This window comes from Hyaena hyaena, unplaced genomic scaffold (assembly GCF_003009895.1).
Source record: "Hyaena hyaena isolate Hyena2069 unplaced genomic scaffold, ASM300989v1 scaffold_589, whole genome shotgun sequence".
Lineage (NCBI taxonomy): Eukaryota > Metazoa > Chordata > Mammalia > Carnivora > Hyaenidae > Hyaena > Hyaena hyaena.
In genome coordinates this window covers 814,369-830,179 of record NW_024081220.1, presented here as the reverse complement: position 1 = coordinate 830,179, position 15,811 = coordinate 814,369, and the positions used below count along the sequence as shown (strand labels likewise).

The 15,811-nt window shown below is 40.1% G+C and overlaps 1 protein-coding gene across 1 annotated transcript in view; it reads left to right on the top strand.

Annotated features, from left to right (window-relative positions):
• The first annotated feature begins 1,544 nt into the window (after positions 1–1,544).
• Positions 1,545–15,811, top strand: part of STAT5B (signal transducer and activator of transcription 5B) — a 69,820-nt gene continuing 55,553 nt past the window's right edge. Inside the window, exon 1 of the mRNA XM_039256733.1 lies at positions 1,545–1,676. The gene's annotated coding sequence lies outside the window, so the exon portion shown is untranslated. The remainder of the gene's footprint in view (positions 1,677–15,811) is intronic.

The following is a 15,811-nucleotide window of genomic DNA, read 5'->3' as shown; positions in this document are numbered from 1 at the left end:
GAAGGTACACGGGATATCATGTGCTGTCAGGGCTAGGGAGACAAGAAATTATCCTTTAACACTAGAGGGACCATAATAGAGGCATGAACATCATGTGGTGGGAAAAGGGGGTGGGGGAGAGAAGTTCTCACTGCCTGGACCAAGTCTCACGGTCTAGAGGGCAGGACATTCCAGGCGGAGGGAACAGCACGTGTGCCGGTGCAGAAACTTTCAAGAGAAACGCAGCGCGCTCAAAGTGTTGAAACATCTTGCACAGTGACTGTCAGAGAGGTGCCAGAATGCTCAGCGCTGGTGCTTCCGTCCAGCTTCCTGCTCCAGCCTCCAAATGCCCTGCACCAACTCTGGGCAAAGCACTGTGCCTGCCAGGTGTTGGCCCAGAGTGTGGGATAGAAGCAGTTGCCTGGGTGGGGGAGAAGGACTTTGTGATCAGCTACAGACACAAAGATCTTTGTGGCTGGTGTTATTCTGGAGGGGAAGAGAAGACTGCTGGCAAGAGCTGCCAAAGGAGGATTATGGGAGAACTTGGGGCCTTGCAGATCTTGGTCGTCTCCCGACACGAAGATTTGCAGACTGTAGGAAAGGGAAGCTCTGGGCGTATGTGGGGTCCTTCTCCTTCTGCCTCTACAGCTAGGTTTCTGGAGATCTGACATGCCTTGCTTTGGTGCTGGCCCTTGGCGGGTTGCCAGGGAAACGGTTGGCCAGCTCCAGAGATGTAGCCAGAGGAGAGTGGGTGACTCAGGCTGCCTTCTCAGATACCACACCCCCTCCCCATTACAGGGAAAAGCTCTTTGAGACCCCTTTCCCTGGATCTTACAAAGGTGATGGTGCTGATTCTTCCTTCTCTTGATAGAGCAGCCAGTTCCTCCCTGAAGCTCAAACTGGCGGGAGCTAGCAAAAGTCCCCAGGGAGGGAGATGGTGTCAGACGCCCCTTCCTCCCCCCCAACCCCCCATTCACTCAGGAACAGTGGACCGATCCAGTTGGCTTGGGCGAGTGTAAACTCCTGCTGTGTCCATTCAGGCTTTCCTCCCGATGGTAAGCGGCAGTCCTGGCTGAAACGCCTTCCAGGGAGCAAACCCGGGATAATTATTGATGGGGCAACAGTGGACTTCTGACCTGGGCCTGGGAGGGATAGGACCCGGAACGTGGGCCTCAGACCGGGGGAAGGGCGGGTGGCGGGCCGCGGAGGGGGGCCAATCAACGCGACCACAACAGTCCGGCCGTGCCCTGCTCGCAGTGGTCGAGTCGACCTAAACAAAGCAGCATGTGCTCGTGGCCCCGTGGGACCCGGCTCGGAAGCCGAGAGGGGACGCCGCCCGCCTGGGCGACAAGGGGCTGCGCGAGGCGCCAGCGTCCCCCTCCCCCGCCCCGCCCGGCGCGCCGAGGGGTTCCGGGTCCCTCCAGGGCGGCCGCGGACCGGGTGCGAGGGACCACGGGGCTCGCGAGCGCGCGCCGGGCGGAACCAGGAAGCGGCGCGCGCCGGCGCGGGGCGCGCTCGGGCCTTGGTGCGCGAGCGGCGCGCGCGCCCCCGCGGGTCCCGGCGTGAGGAAACTCGGCGGCTGGAGCCGTCACCCCGGGCGGGGACCCTGCGCAGGCGACTACGCGCGGCGGCCCGGCCGAGGGAGGGAACGAGCGGGCGGGCGGCGGCGGCGGCTGGCGCCCAAGAGGCCGAGCGAGGTAGGAGCTGCGGGGCGACTCCCGGGCTCGCGGCCGGGGAGCGAGGCCGGGGAGCCCGACCGGGCGGGGCCCCGCGCCCCGACCGCCCAGACGCCCGGCAGGGCCGCGCCGCCGCCATCGCTCCCCCCGCAGAGAGGCGGCCGTGGTGGCTGCGCGCCGGGGGCGGGGGGCTCCGGGGGCGAGGGCGCTGGCGGCGTGCGAGGGGCGTTGTGCCGAGGCGGTGGCGGGCCGAGGGTGTGGAGTGTGGGGACCGTGCGGGCGCGTGTGTCCGGGTGGGCGTGTGAAGGGCCCCGGCGCCGACCCCCGCCAGTGGAGGGGGCTGCTGTGGGCCACCCTACATCTCCGGGTTGCAGTGTCAAGTAGCCCCTGGCGTCCCCTCGCTTCTCCTCCTTTTTCGAAAGAAGGATCTGCGACTCTCGGGGGGTGGGATGAGCCCGGAGGTGCCCGGTGGGGTGGGGGGTGTTCGCCAAGTCTCAAGGAACAGTGCCTTATAAGGAGTCAAGACAACAAATAAGAACGTTTCCATACGGCACTGGGGTGCGGGATCCCACATCAGGACCCGCCAGGCCCGGGAGTGCGTGTGGCAGTGGGATGTGGCGTGCTTTTTTTTTTTTTTTTTTTTTTTTTGCTAGCCAGGGATAAAGAGTAAAAAAGTGCGCCTGGTGTCGGGGTAGATAATGGAGAGTCGTGGTGTCACAAAAGCTGGGCTGAGGCTAAAGGAATCTGGCAAGATGGTCACGCTGATCAAAGAGGAAAGAACTTGTGTGGAGCAAGAGCCCTTTGCAAACACTTGTAGCCAGCAGTGATGGAAAAGGCAAAGAAGAAAAACAAGTGTCAGCTTTTAGGAAGATGAGATTAATGAAAACCACAAGAATGTTAAAGGCAAAAAGAGAGAGCGATCCTCTCTTTCCCGGACAACCACGCTCAGTTCTTTTTCTTCTTGTCCCCCATGCCCCTGTCAGACCTTTACATCCAACAAATAGTACTAAAAGTGGGTCATAACAGAGTGTGAGAGCTGGAAAGGACCCTGGCGATCATGGTGCTCTTTTGTTGTACAAATGAGGAAACTGAGGCCCCAGGTAGATGGAGAAAGTGGCCTGCTCAGTTCACACAGCTGTTCAGTCGTCCTGGGACTGAAATGTCGGTCTGAGGACTCCTTAGATCAATGCTCTCCGCAAAACCCTGTGGAGTAGTGGACCTTTGTCTAAATACAGTTCCATTAATTGTCTTTGGAATATCCTTGGGAAATGCCCCTTGAAAGTGCTATGTGTCACCAAATTATTAAACTGAGCTTTATGTCATGTTTTCAGTCTTCCAGTGATGTTTATCATCCGCTCATATCTTAGGTTTCCAAAGTGGTTGGATAGCTGCCTGGGCCATAATAAGCTTTCAGCTGTTGCGTATATTATCTCAAAGAATTCTGTTATTGTTCAATGAAGATAATATAATTTTGCCTCTTTCCTCAGCATTCTTCTGTTAAGGTTCTTTTGTTTATATTATATTGTTTATATTTAATGGCTATTAGAAAAGGATGTATTTTATTTCGTGTACCTTTCACATTTTTCTAATTTTATGTTGTAACACCGTGAACATTGGATCAGTTCTGATCATTCAAATGGTGGAATTCAAGTCTTTGGGTTTTTTGTTTGTTTTGGTACCAATTTCCATCTCGTGGAAGATTACAGTTGTTAGAATTGATAGTATAAATCGGAGAAGGGGTTGCCGGTTTTAAGAAAGATTTACCATAAGACAGTTTGTGATGCCTGTCATGTTCAGTTAAAACACCACCACACCTTTGGTCAGGTAAGTGTTATCTAGAAGATTGCTTGTTTTCTGTAGCCTTTGGAAGATGAAAATTTCAAGCACCTGGTTGAGATACAGGGAAGGAATGGAGAGATCTTTTTTCAAAAAAGCAAAACCTCAGAAGGAAAAAAAAAAAAGAGTTGATTTCTATCACCAGCAGTTTGGTTATTGCATAACTTGGAGCTGAACTACATAAAATCTTTGCTGTATACCCAACTCAATCAATTATCCTGCCTTCTCCCTAGTCCTGGCCTTTTCAGCCTTCGTGTTTTTGCCAACAGGATATTAATATGGATTGTGTTAAGAAATTTAAGGAGGATATATTTCTTCAATGGGTGCTTCGTGATATATGTGATAGAAGGGGAAAAAAAAGTGCTCTCATTGTTTGGAGTGTTACAACATAAATATTTTGGTCAGCACTTCCTATTGTGCCCCAACTTCTCATTTCATCTTCATTTGCTTGCTGTCAAATTGATTTTTTAAAATGTTATTTACATATACAAAAACCACATCAAGACTAGTAAAGGGTGTCATTTATTGCCCCTTTGGTACTTATGCCAGGTTTTTCAAGTTATATTAGGGTTGGTTTTCAAGTTATTTGTGATTTGTGTTAGGTTTATGTTTATGAATGTGCGTGTGGTGGTTCATTTGGCTTGTTTTTGTGTAGGTAGTTGATAGAAGCAGTCTTCTAAAAGGAAGATGTTATAAATAGGTAAATAACACATGCGAGATTAGATTGCAGGTTGAAGGTAGAATCAAAGGAAGCTTAACTAGTGCCCTGTAAACATGTATGTATCTCATAAAAGTATTCACAGATTTCTGGATGTTCTACCTACCAAGTGAGACATTTTCCCCCCTTCTATTAGAGTGTAGTAGATTACCGCATTACTCCTACGATAAAAGGAAGCAAAAACCCTCTAGTTTTTATTAATTTGTTTTGAGTATTTGAAACTTACTCTTTTAAAAAGTTAATTTGACAATTCCAGGTTACTAAGCTCTTCAGAAGGATAATATCCCTTTACTGAATAATAAAGTGGCAAAATACTTTGACTCTGGACCTTCATAAAAATTATCTTGAGAAGTTAGCTCTAAAGTGTCACTGTCCCCAATTTTGTGTAGTGGTTAAAGGAAAAAAAGTCTTTAAATCTAAACTTTGTTAATAGAAATGTTCTAAAATCAGAAGTATTTTTTCCCCTGCAATGTTGGAAACACAACAGTTTTATGCTTATTTCTGGGAATAAGAAAGTCGAATTTGACAATCTAGTTTCCATTGATCAGACAGTTTTTTGTACATTTAGATCATGAGTATCACAGTGATAAACCTTTTTTTTGAAAATTGTATTCATTTTTAATAATTCTGTCCTTAAGTAGAATATTGACATTGGATATTTTCTTCTTAGTGACGATCCTGTTACTGAGACACTTAAGGGAGTTTGGAGAAGATTTTATGTCTACAAATCCATGCTATTTTTACTGATCAAAGAGAGGAGTACTTTACAGGTGTTAGATTTTTAGTTGGTTAAATACCCTCACTTTTGGTGTTTTCAGGGTTTTAGATGACGTTTATTACTTTTGTTAGTTTTGGTCACACCCATGACTTCCTTGGAAGGTATCTTTGAGGTTGGTTTCCTTTTTTTTTTTTTTTTTTTTAATGGTAATATTGGGGTGGGGGTGCTTCCTGTTTGTATTTTCAAAATTAGGTCCACACATTAACTTTCTTGTAGTGTCACATTTTTATTTTAAACATATAAAGACAAGCATCAGATGCCATGTGGTTTATCTTTGCCTATTGTACTCTTTATGACACCCTTACCGAGCTCAGACTAAATAGTTGGGAATGCGGGCCGTTCCTGAATCTTTTCCCAACTCTCTTCAAGGTATAGCAGCCTCAGAAGGACTCTTACAACAACAAAGGTGCAATTAACAGAAAAATGGGGCTGTAGGTATCCCGTTTCCTTCCAGGTACCTAGATAAGGTACAGCACTTAGAGTTGAAATGTGTTCTGTGGAGCCTTGAATGTCAGAGTTCTATTTATTTATTTATTTATTTTTATGTCTTTATTTTATTTTGAGAGACAGAGACGAGAGCGAGTGGGGGAGGGTCAGAGAGAGAGGGAGACATAGAATCTGAAGCAGCCTCTAGGCTCTGACATGTCAAGCCAGACATGGGGCTTGAACCCACGGACTGTGAGATGATGACCTGAGCCGAAGTCTGACACTTAACCGACTAAGCCACCCAGGCGTCCCTGAATGTTGGAGTTTTGAAGAGGGGTTGCCTTGGGCTTATATAATATAGAACCCCACTTATTAAGTAGTGACTATAGCAGTTTTTCTGACAGACTTAAGTCGTACAGAATGTCATGGAAGATTTAAATAAGAATTAGGACAAATGCAGGGTATGGTAGTAGAATTTAGGAGAAATCACCCTCAGCCATAAAACTCTTCCTTGACCCCTCCCCCCAGCTAATTTTTACATAGTATGTCACCTTTTTTTTTTTTTTTTAAATGTTTTATTTATTTCTAGGAGAGAGAGAGAGACAGCGTGAGCAGGGGAGGGTCGGAGAGAGAGGGAATCACAGACTGAAACAGGCTCCAGGCTCTGAGCTGGCAGTCAGCACAGAGCCCGACGCGGGGCTCGAACCCACGAACCGCGAGATCATGACCTAAGTGAAAGTCGGACGCTTAACCGACTAAGCCACCCAGGCGCCCCATAGTATGTCACCTTTAATATAAATGTTAGAATACGAGTTATGTGGAGCCTTGAGGAGAAATACATTCTTGAAAGAAGTACATATAGTATTGTTTGAATGATTAAAGCGAGTGGCCTTTTCCTAACCCTCAAGTAACTATATTCTAAGAAGTATAAATGACTAAATAGACTCCTAATTAAATTGGGATTCAAACATGTTTGCAGTTTAGGGACAATTTCTTTCTCCTCAATTTTATTTTGGATCACATTACTGAGGGCAGTACTGCATTAGCATGTTACACAGTTATGCATAGTGCACTTGTAGTTGAGTTTAATACAGAGTATCTTGACCCCCCCCATTCAATAAAGAAGAGGTAATAATTTGTCACTGGATATTTTCTTCCCTGGATTTATTTGTAAAAATTACATCCATTTCCCATGTATTATAATACTTTTAAGATGAAAAAAAGGTATATTAATTGATAAGAGCATTTATCTTTTGGAAGCTAGTTTGCAAAATCTACCCTGACACTCACCGTCCATTTATTCTTCCATTGCTTTTGGTACTCTCTCTTTTTTTAAAAATGTTTTCCAGATTTCTGTTATGAAGAGAAATATCTCCACATTCTGTGCACTGCTAGTTTTTTGAGGTGCTTGTGCTGACTCATTTTTTTAAATTATACTAAGATATAGAGTATGGTTTGAGAGCAGTAATGAGATTCTCAGAAAATATGAAAACTTTCCTTTCTGACTAGTTAGAGAAAGGTTGGGGAAGACAAGGGGAAATACATCAATGAGCCAATCAATTATTGTTATTTGTTGGGATTAATTTGATGACTGATATTTTCTTTTTTAATTTTTTATGTTTTATTTATTTTTTGAGATACACACACACACACACACACACACACACACACACACACAGAGTGAGTGGGGGAGGGGCAGAGAGAGAGAGAGGCACAAATTCCAAAGCAGACTCCAGGCTCTGAGCTGTCGGCACAGAGCCCGATGTGTGGCTCGAACTCACAAGCCATGAGATGATTACCTGAGCCAAAGTAGGATGCTTAACCAACGGAGCCACCTAGGTGCCCTGATGACTAATATTTTCAATGCCTATCAGGCTAGGAAAGTGAATTTGGCTTTACGCTGCAGTGGTGATAGGACAAACCCAAGTATTTTCTACTACTGCTTGTGTTCCCTCGTAGGGGATTTTTTTCTGCATGTGGGAAATCAAGCCAAAGTTACCAGTAACAGCCACATCCATGGTTTGTATTAAAAACAACTATTTACCGCTCTGGGCTATAGCTCTACCTACCATGGGCTCATCTGGGAAGATGTACTAGTTATCCATCTAATAATTATGCCATCTTTCAAAAAGTGATCAGAAAATTAAAAGTACTTCAAATTAGTTCTAAAACTTAAAAGTAGAAAGACAATAAAAATAATACCTAACACTGTCCGCTTACAGTGTGGCAAGCAGAGACTGTTATAAGCTCTTGCCATGTTTTAAATCATGATCCTCAGAGGGGTGGGTATTATTTTCAGATGAAAGATGAAGAAATGGCCACAGAGAAGTTAAGTAACTTGTCCAAGGTCACATTGCTAGTAATAAAAATGTCAGAGCTGGATCCAGACCCAGACCAAGGTGATTCCAGAGACTGTATTCCGAACACTGCACTGCAAAAGGGAGCAGGCAACTGCAACTTTGCCATGAGACATTTGGTTTCTTTAAGGCTTCTCTTTCTTTATTTGTGTTCCCCAATGGTCTCTTGGTTTTTGTTTCTGTTTTTCGTTTTTGTTTTTTTTTTTAAGTTTTTTTAATGTTTTGTTGATTTCTGAGAGAGAGACACAGCATGAGAAGGGGAGGGTCAGAGAGAGGGGGAGACATAGAATCTGAAACAGGCTCCAGGCTCTGAGCTAGCTGCCAGTACAGAGCCCTATGCGGGGCTCGAACCCACGAACTGTGAGATCATGACCTGAGCCGAAGTCTGCTGCCCAACCGACTGAGCCACCCAGGCACCACTCTTGTTTGTTTTTAATAGAAACAAATTACATGTATTTAGAAATTTTTAAAGCTCATGAAGGTAATTATAAGTATTTTTCCAACTAATGTATATAATCCTAGTGGAAATTATATAAAAACAGAGAAGGTCTTACATCTAACTCTTAATTGTCCTTTGTTGTTCTGCCACTAACATTACCATGTACATCATAGGAAAAGAGCTATAAGCTATCTCCTTGGCCTCTTATTACAGACAAGAGGCTCATTTATGCCAATTTAGCAAGTAACAAGTGTTTGTTGCCTGAAAATGTATGTATCAGCTCATTTTATTTACAACTTTATTATGAAGGAATTTGCAGCCCTCTTCTTGTTTTATTGAAGCTTTTTTAGAGTTACTAATTGTGATTTCTGAGAGAGAAGGATTAAAGAATTTTAATTTGGGGGGTTAATTTTTAAGGCAGCCAAAGCAGTTATTGCATGTTTTAGAGCTAGGCAAAGGGCATTAGAAACTAGTCTCAGAAGTGTATTCCTTTTTATATGTGATGGTCTCAGTACTTTTCTTTGGAGGTAGATTGTAAAGTTAAATCTTGGAGCCAAAATTCATTACCCTAAAGTATGTTGATTTGAATTTGAGAGATCAAGTCAGGGAGGAGAAAAAACTTCAATTCCCTGCGCAGAGAGTATAAACTTGTTCAAATAAACAGAGGATGTTGTCTTCCAGGATTGTCAAACTGTCACCTTTGACCAGGGTTGAATTTTCTTTGAATGTTGACAGAAGTTACAATGTCAGTGGAAAAAGCTTAATGTGAAGTATCTATAACTCAGAATTTCCTTATGTTTGTGTCAGTGAGATCCTACAATTAAAGCTGTTTTTTTTTTTCTATGTCTGATGAGTTTTAAAAAGCCTTCAGTGGGGTTTTCCACCCTTTAGGTGAGAGTAAATTAGAAAGTTTGTGAAAACTATTTTGTGTTTTCTAAAATTCAGAGCCTGTAACTTGTACAGATCGTTATGTTTTTATAAAAAGTGGGACTGAAAAATTCAACCTGGGGAAAATATTTTAAAGAAGCTAGCTACATTCACAAATGTCATTGTAGCATTTATAAAAAGAAACTGTTGAACCCTTAATCTGTTAAACACTAAAACTTAGAATTTATCAGCTTTATAATACAGCATTCTACAATAGTTATTTGTAGTTTGAACTAGGTAAACCATTCTCTCAGAAATCATGTTAATTCTGTGTTTTTGTTTTGCTTCATGTTTCTAAAGTATTTTGGTGATCTTTTAGGCTTGAGAAACAGCAAACTAGAGATCTACAGCATTACACAGCTCTTTACAAAACGAGACAGTCCACCTTGTAGGTTTATGTTTTTACAATTTATCATCTGTTTCTGGTAGAAAGTGAGGGAGAATTATAGTGAAAATTGGACATAATAGAGCCTTACTCCAGAAGGTGTGGAAGGTCTGATAACGTACAGATGCAATGCACATATTCCTCCTATTTGTGTTGTTACTGTTTCAATTATGTAATGATCTATGGAAACGCTGAAACATATATATCCCAAGCATATTTTAAGGATGGGTTTATCTTGTAATGAGTTTAAATACCAAGTAAAAATACTAAATTCATTGTAACATGTACAGATTTACCTTCCTCCTAACTGTTGAAGGTATTAAAACAAAATAGAGAATATTTGGCTTCCTGAATGACATGGCTACAGCTAAAATGCTGAGTTGGTGAAGAAGCATGATTTCTTGGTTTTGCAATACCAGAGCAGAGCACATAGTTTGAAAGGAATGGGTCCTTAAGTAAGTTATTACCTTAAGCACACATTTTAAATTTTGTCCTAGAAATGTGACATTGTCAAAATTTATGGTTTTGAATTTTTATTACCCAAATATGAGAGATCTAGTTTGGAAAGAACTTATAATTATGTTCCAGTTCTCTTGGTAAATTTGACAAAGGGAAACATAAGAAAAACCAACCAGTGGCTTTTATAGAATAACTCATGAGAGGAAAGAAAAACATAAGTACATAAATATTGAAAACTTTCCTGTGTGAAAAAAAAATGCCAGAAGCCAAAGGCAATGACAAAATAAGAAAAAAAATTGTTGTAAACACATATGACAGAAATTATGAGTTAATATTATTATATATAAAGATTATATACCAAAAATAAGAAAAAAGTTGGGATGCCTGGGTGGATCAGTTGGTTGAGTGTCCGACTTCAGCTCAGGTCATGATCTCATGATTCACGAGTTCAAGCTGCACGTCAAGCTCTGTGCTGACAGCTCAGAGCCTGGAGCCTGCTTTAGATTCTGTGTCTCCCTCTCTCTGTGCCCCTCCCCAGCTCATACTCTGTCTCTCTGTCTCTCTCTCAAAAATACATAAACATTAAAAAATTTTTTAAATACTATAAAAAAGTAAGGAAAAAGATGACCTCCTAAAGAGAAAATGAACGAAAGAAGAGATACAAATGGTCAATATTCATATAAAATTATGTTCAACTGCACTAGAAATCAAGAAATGCAAATACAAACAATGACCGGACTTTTCTAGATAACAGATTTACAAAACTAAAGGAAAAATAAAAGCAATGTTTCTTAGGAATGTGGAGAAACTGGTACCTTCATGTTCATTGGTCAGATATAAATTGGTGCTTTTTTTGAAGAGCAGTTGGAGATATATATGTGTATTGAAAGCCTTAAAGTGTACATACCTTATGACCTAACAGTTCCATTTAGATGACGTAATCTGAAATATGTGCCAAGATTAGTATACAAGGATGTTCCTCCTAGTGTTATTTAAAATAGCAACAAATTGGAAACAACTTCAGTATTCAGCATTAGAGGATTAATTAAATTGAAGAATAGCTTATATAATGAAATACTATTTAGCTATTTTAAGTCATGTTATAAAACAATATATAATGACTTAGGTAAAGTTTACAATATATTCCTGAGTAAAAAGACAAATTGCGAAACGATCACATACCAGTTGTACTTGGAAAAAAGTGTAGTCATTAAAAAATATTCTGGGTTGTAGGATTCTGAGTGTGTGTTTGTGCATGTGTGGTTTCTAATATCTTCCCACTTTTCTATAATAAACATAATGAACAGGGAATGCTTTGTAGTCAAATAAAGTTATTTTTAATGAATGGTAAAGAAAAGATCAAAGATATATGTATCATGAAATACTATTTGGCCACAAAAAGAAGGAAATCTTTCATTGCCATTCATGACAACATGGATGAATCTAGAGAACATTATGCTAAGTGAAATAAGTCAGAGAAAGACAAATGCTGTATGATCTCCTTGATATGTGGAATCTAAAACTATCAAACTCAAAAAAATACAGATGAGTGTTTGCCAGAGGCAGGGGAGAGAAGACTATGTGAAAGTGGCCAAAGGGTACAGACTTCCAGTTATCAGATGAGCAAGTTCTGAGTATGTAATGTATAGCATGGTGGCTATAGTTAACTGTATTGTGTATTTTAAAGTTGCTAAGAGAGATCTTAAAAATTCTTACCACACAGGCACACATAAACAAGTTGTAACGCTGTGAGGTGTTGGATCCGTTAACCAACCTTATTTTGACAGTCATTTTGCAATATAGATGTATGTCAAATTATTATATTGTGTACCTTAAACTAACATGATGTTTTATGTCAGTCATATCTCAGTAAAGCTGGGGGGAAAAGTTATTTTTAAAATGAATTTTGTGTGTTGATTTAGAACGAGAAACTTGTTTTATTTCCAGTTAGTATTTCCTTTTTAGGAGCAGAAAATACATAGTTTGTGATGTTTGTGTTAAATATTTGGCATAGTACTTATTTGGTATGGTTTATAACATCTTTTGTTGAAGAACTATATTAAAATCATTCTAATTATATTTAGTGTTTTCAGAGTTAAAATAATTTGAACTTGAGGACTGAGTTATTTCTTATACTTTGGAATGGTCCATATTTTTATATATAAGCTGATGGTGAATTATATCGTTTTATAAATGTAACAAAGAGATTATATTGCTTTACTTGTGTCTGAGCTCTACTAAGTTGTATTTCATATTGAAGATGTGTGTTCGGGGTTTTTTTCAACATTTGAAAAATAAATTAGGTCTAGTTTATTTTAAGTTCTGTTAACCCTGAACATTGTATTATTTCAGTATATTTTCTGTATTTGCGTTTGTTCTGCTTTCTCTCATGATGATACCTACAAAGATTGCTAGGTTTATGGAATTTTTGTCCCTTGTAATTCAATTAGTCATGCTTAATGACTTCTCTAAATGTTTATTATGTATTCATTTGGGAATATCTGGTAAAGGAAATCTCTATTGAAAGATACTTTCTCTTGGGTATATGCCATTGCTAATACAAGAGACTTGTGTTCTGCCTTAATGAAATTCACATTAAATAGATTCTTTGTAATTAGATTTAGTGTTTAAAAAGCATTTGAATGTTTTAAGAAGTTTAAAGAAGAAAGATGAAAATAAGTTACAAGTTTACGTTTTGGGAGAATTCTGGAACACAAGTATTTTGGTCTTAGCACTTTTGGCAGCAAATAAAATTACAGTATTAAAAAAATTGTGTGTGTGCGTGTATGTGTGTGTGTCTGTGTGTGTGCGCGCGCCCAAAAGAAGACCTACTTATTTTTTTTTAAATTTTAAAAGATTTTTTTAAAGTAATCTCTACAACCAGAGTGGGGCTCGAACTCACAACCTCAATTTCAAGAGTTGCATGCTCTACCAACTGAGCCAGCCAGGTGCCCCCGACCTACTTATTTTATGGATAATTCAACTCAGTAAAAATCTTAACTTTACCTGGATTGTGCCTTGTAACTTATCATAATGGAACCAGCTGTGACAGAATTGTAAGTCAATTTTGAGAATAAAGCATAAAATAAATACTTTTTAAATTTTTAAAAATGTTTTATTTATTTCTGAGAGAGAGAGAGAGAGAGCGTGAGCAGGGGAGGGTCAGAGAGAGAGGGAAATATAGAATCTGAAATAGGCTCCGGGCTCTGAGCTAGCTGTCAGCACAGAGCCCGATGCAGGGCTCGAACCCATGAACCGTGAGATCATGACCTGAGCTCAAGTTGGATGCTTAACCTACTGAGCCACCCAGGTTCCCCTTTTTAATGCTTTTTAAAAACCTAAATCTGTAAGTAGTTAATTCAAATGTATAAAGATAAGTAAATATTTTTGGGCATTAAAGATAAAATCATATACATATATTGGCCAATATGCCTTCATAAATAGATCTCATTTATATTGTGATTCCTTTTTGCTTATTACTTCTTACCTCCTCTGCCTACTGAAAATGTGATCAATCTTATTCAACCCAAAACTATGTTTTCCTTTGGCTTCAGTTCATTTATCATTGCTGATTTTCTCTGTAATCTGTCTTATCACTGATATTCTTATGACCAGTTAGAATAATTCTTTCTTCTTTATGTACCTGAATCATTTTTACCAAATCATGAGATATTTTGAAAATCCTATAGGGGCGCCAGGGTGGCTCAGTCAGTTAAGCGACTGACTTTGGCTCAGGTCGTGATCTCACAGTTCGTGGGTTCGAGCCCCGCGTCGGGCTCTGTGCTGACTGCTAGCTCAGAGCCTGGAGCCTGCTTCGGATTCTGTATCTCCCTCTCTCTCTGACCCTCCCCCTGCTCTCGCTCTCTCGCTCTCTCGCTCTCTCAGAAATAAATAAAAATACTTTAAAAAAAAAAAGAAAAAGAAAATCCTATAAATTTGGGGCCTCAAATTTAGCATCATATATTTTATAATATGGCATCAGTAAATTGTAGAATATATTTTAAAATTAATATATAAGATGATTTATTGCTTTCTTCATTTAGAACTAGTTACTTGATTGTGTTCTAGTCTTTATCTGATTTTGAGAACCTGATTATCCTAACAAAGATGAGTCTTTTCCATGTCTATAAATCTTAAGGTTTTCTCTTTAATGGAGCTCAAATATATGTAAGATTCAAAAGTCTGTAGAAAAATTACTTCTTTCAAAAGTTAATATTATAAGTTTGTTTGAAACCCTGTAATCTGCTTTTTGTCTCTTAGCTGTCAGTGGGCTTTTTTTTTTTTAATTAATAATTTTTTTTAAAATTTACATCCAAGTTAGCATATGGTGCTACATTGATTCAGGAGTAGTTTCCTTAATGCCTCTTACCCATTTAGCCCATCCCCCCTCCCACAACCCCTCCAGCAACCCTCTGTTTCTTCTCTATATTTAAGAGTCTCTTATGTTTTGTCTTCTTCCCTGTTTTTAGATTGTTTTTGCTTCCCTTCCCTTATGGTCGTCTGTTTTGTATCTTAAGTACTCATATGAGTGAAGTCATATGATATTTGTCTTTTTCCCACTAATTTCGCTTAGCATAATACTCTCTAGTTCCATCCACATAGTTGCAGATGGCAAGATTTCATCCTTTTTGATTGCTCAGTAATACTCCATTGTGTATATATACCACATCTTCTTTATCCCTTTGTCTGTCGATGGACATTTGGGGTCTTTCCATACTTTGGCTGTTGTCGATAGTGCTGCTATAAATATTGGGGTGCATGTGCCCCTTCAAAACAGCATACTGGTATCCCTTGGATAAATAACTAGTAGTGCAATTGCTGGGTTGTAGGGTAGTTCTATTTTTAATTTTTTAAAGAATTTCCGTACTGTTTTTCAGAGTGGCCGCACCAGTTTGCATTCCCACAGAGGGCTTTTTGAGGTTATGTATCTGTGTGTATTTAAAAACACTTCCAGGGGCAACTGGAGTGGCTCAGTCAGTTGAGTATCTGACTGTTGATTTTGGTTCAGGTCATGATCCCAGGGTTTTGGGATCGAGCCCTGCATCAGGCCTTGTGCCGAGCATGGAGCCTGTTTAGTATTCTCTTTCTTTCTGATATTCTTTCTCTTTCCCTTTCTCTCTCCCTCTCTCTCCCCCTCCGCTTCTGCCCCTCTCCCCTGTTCATGCATACCTTCTCTCTCTCTAAAATAAAAAAATAAAAATAAAAAGGCTTCCAAAGTGAGTAAAGAAATTTATTCCAAAGATTTCCAGAATTGGGCTACTAATCAAGATAAGACTTAGTAAATATTTGTTTATTGGTAAATGAATGGGCTGTATACTCACATATACTTTTTAAAGCAAAATTAAACAACAGGATACCCCATTAAATTATATTTGCCAGAGATCTTAACCATTTGGGAATTAAGGGACCTTTTGAGACTCTAATGAAACTATTGACTCTCTTCCCAGTAAAATACACATAAACATAAAATTTTGCATATATTTCAAGAGGTCCATGAACTCAGGTTACAAGCCCCTAATATAAACAACCAACGAGCCCTCTGCTAACACAGGTAGTGGAGGTGGGGACATATGGAGAAGAGATAGATGATCTAAATTTATAAAATGTGGACCTATTTAGAAACCTCTAGTCTGATCTTGTTACCTGGGGGCTCTGGAGGGATTTATTTTCCTCAAGGAACTCAATAAATATCAATGTACTTCAACATTTTAAAGGTCTGTATTCCGTTGGATAGCCCTAGCATAATTTAGTTAATCCACTAATATCTATTAATGGATATTTAAGTTGGGGGCACCTGAGTGGCTCAGTTGGTTTTAAGTGTTGGATTCTTG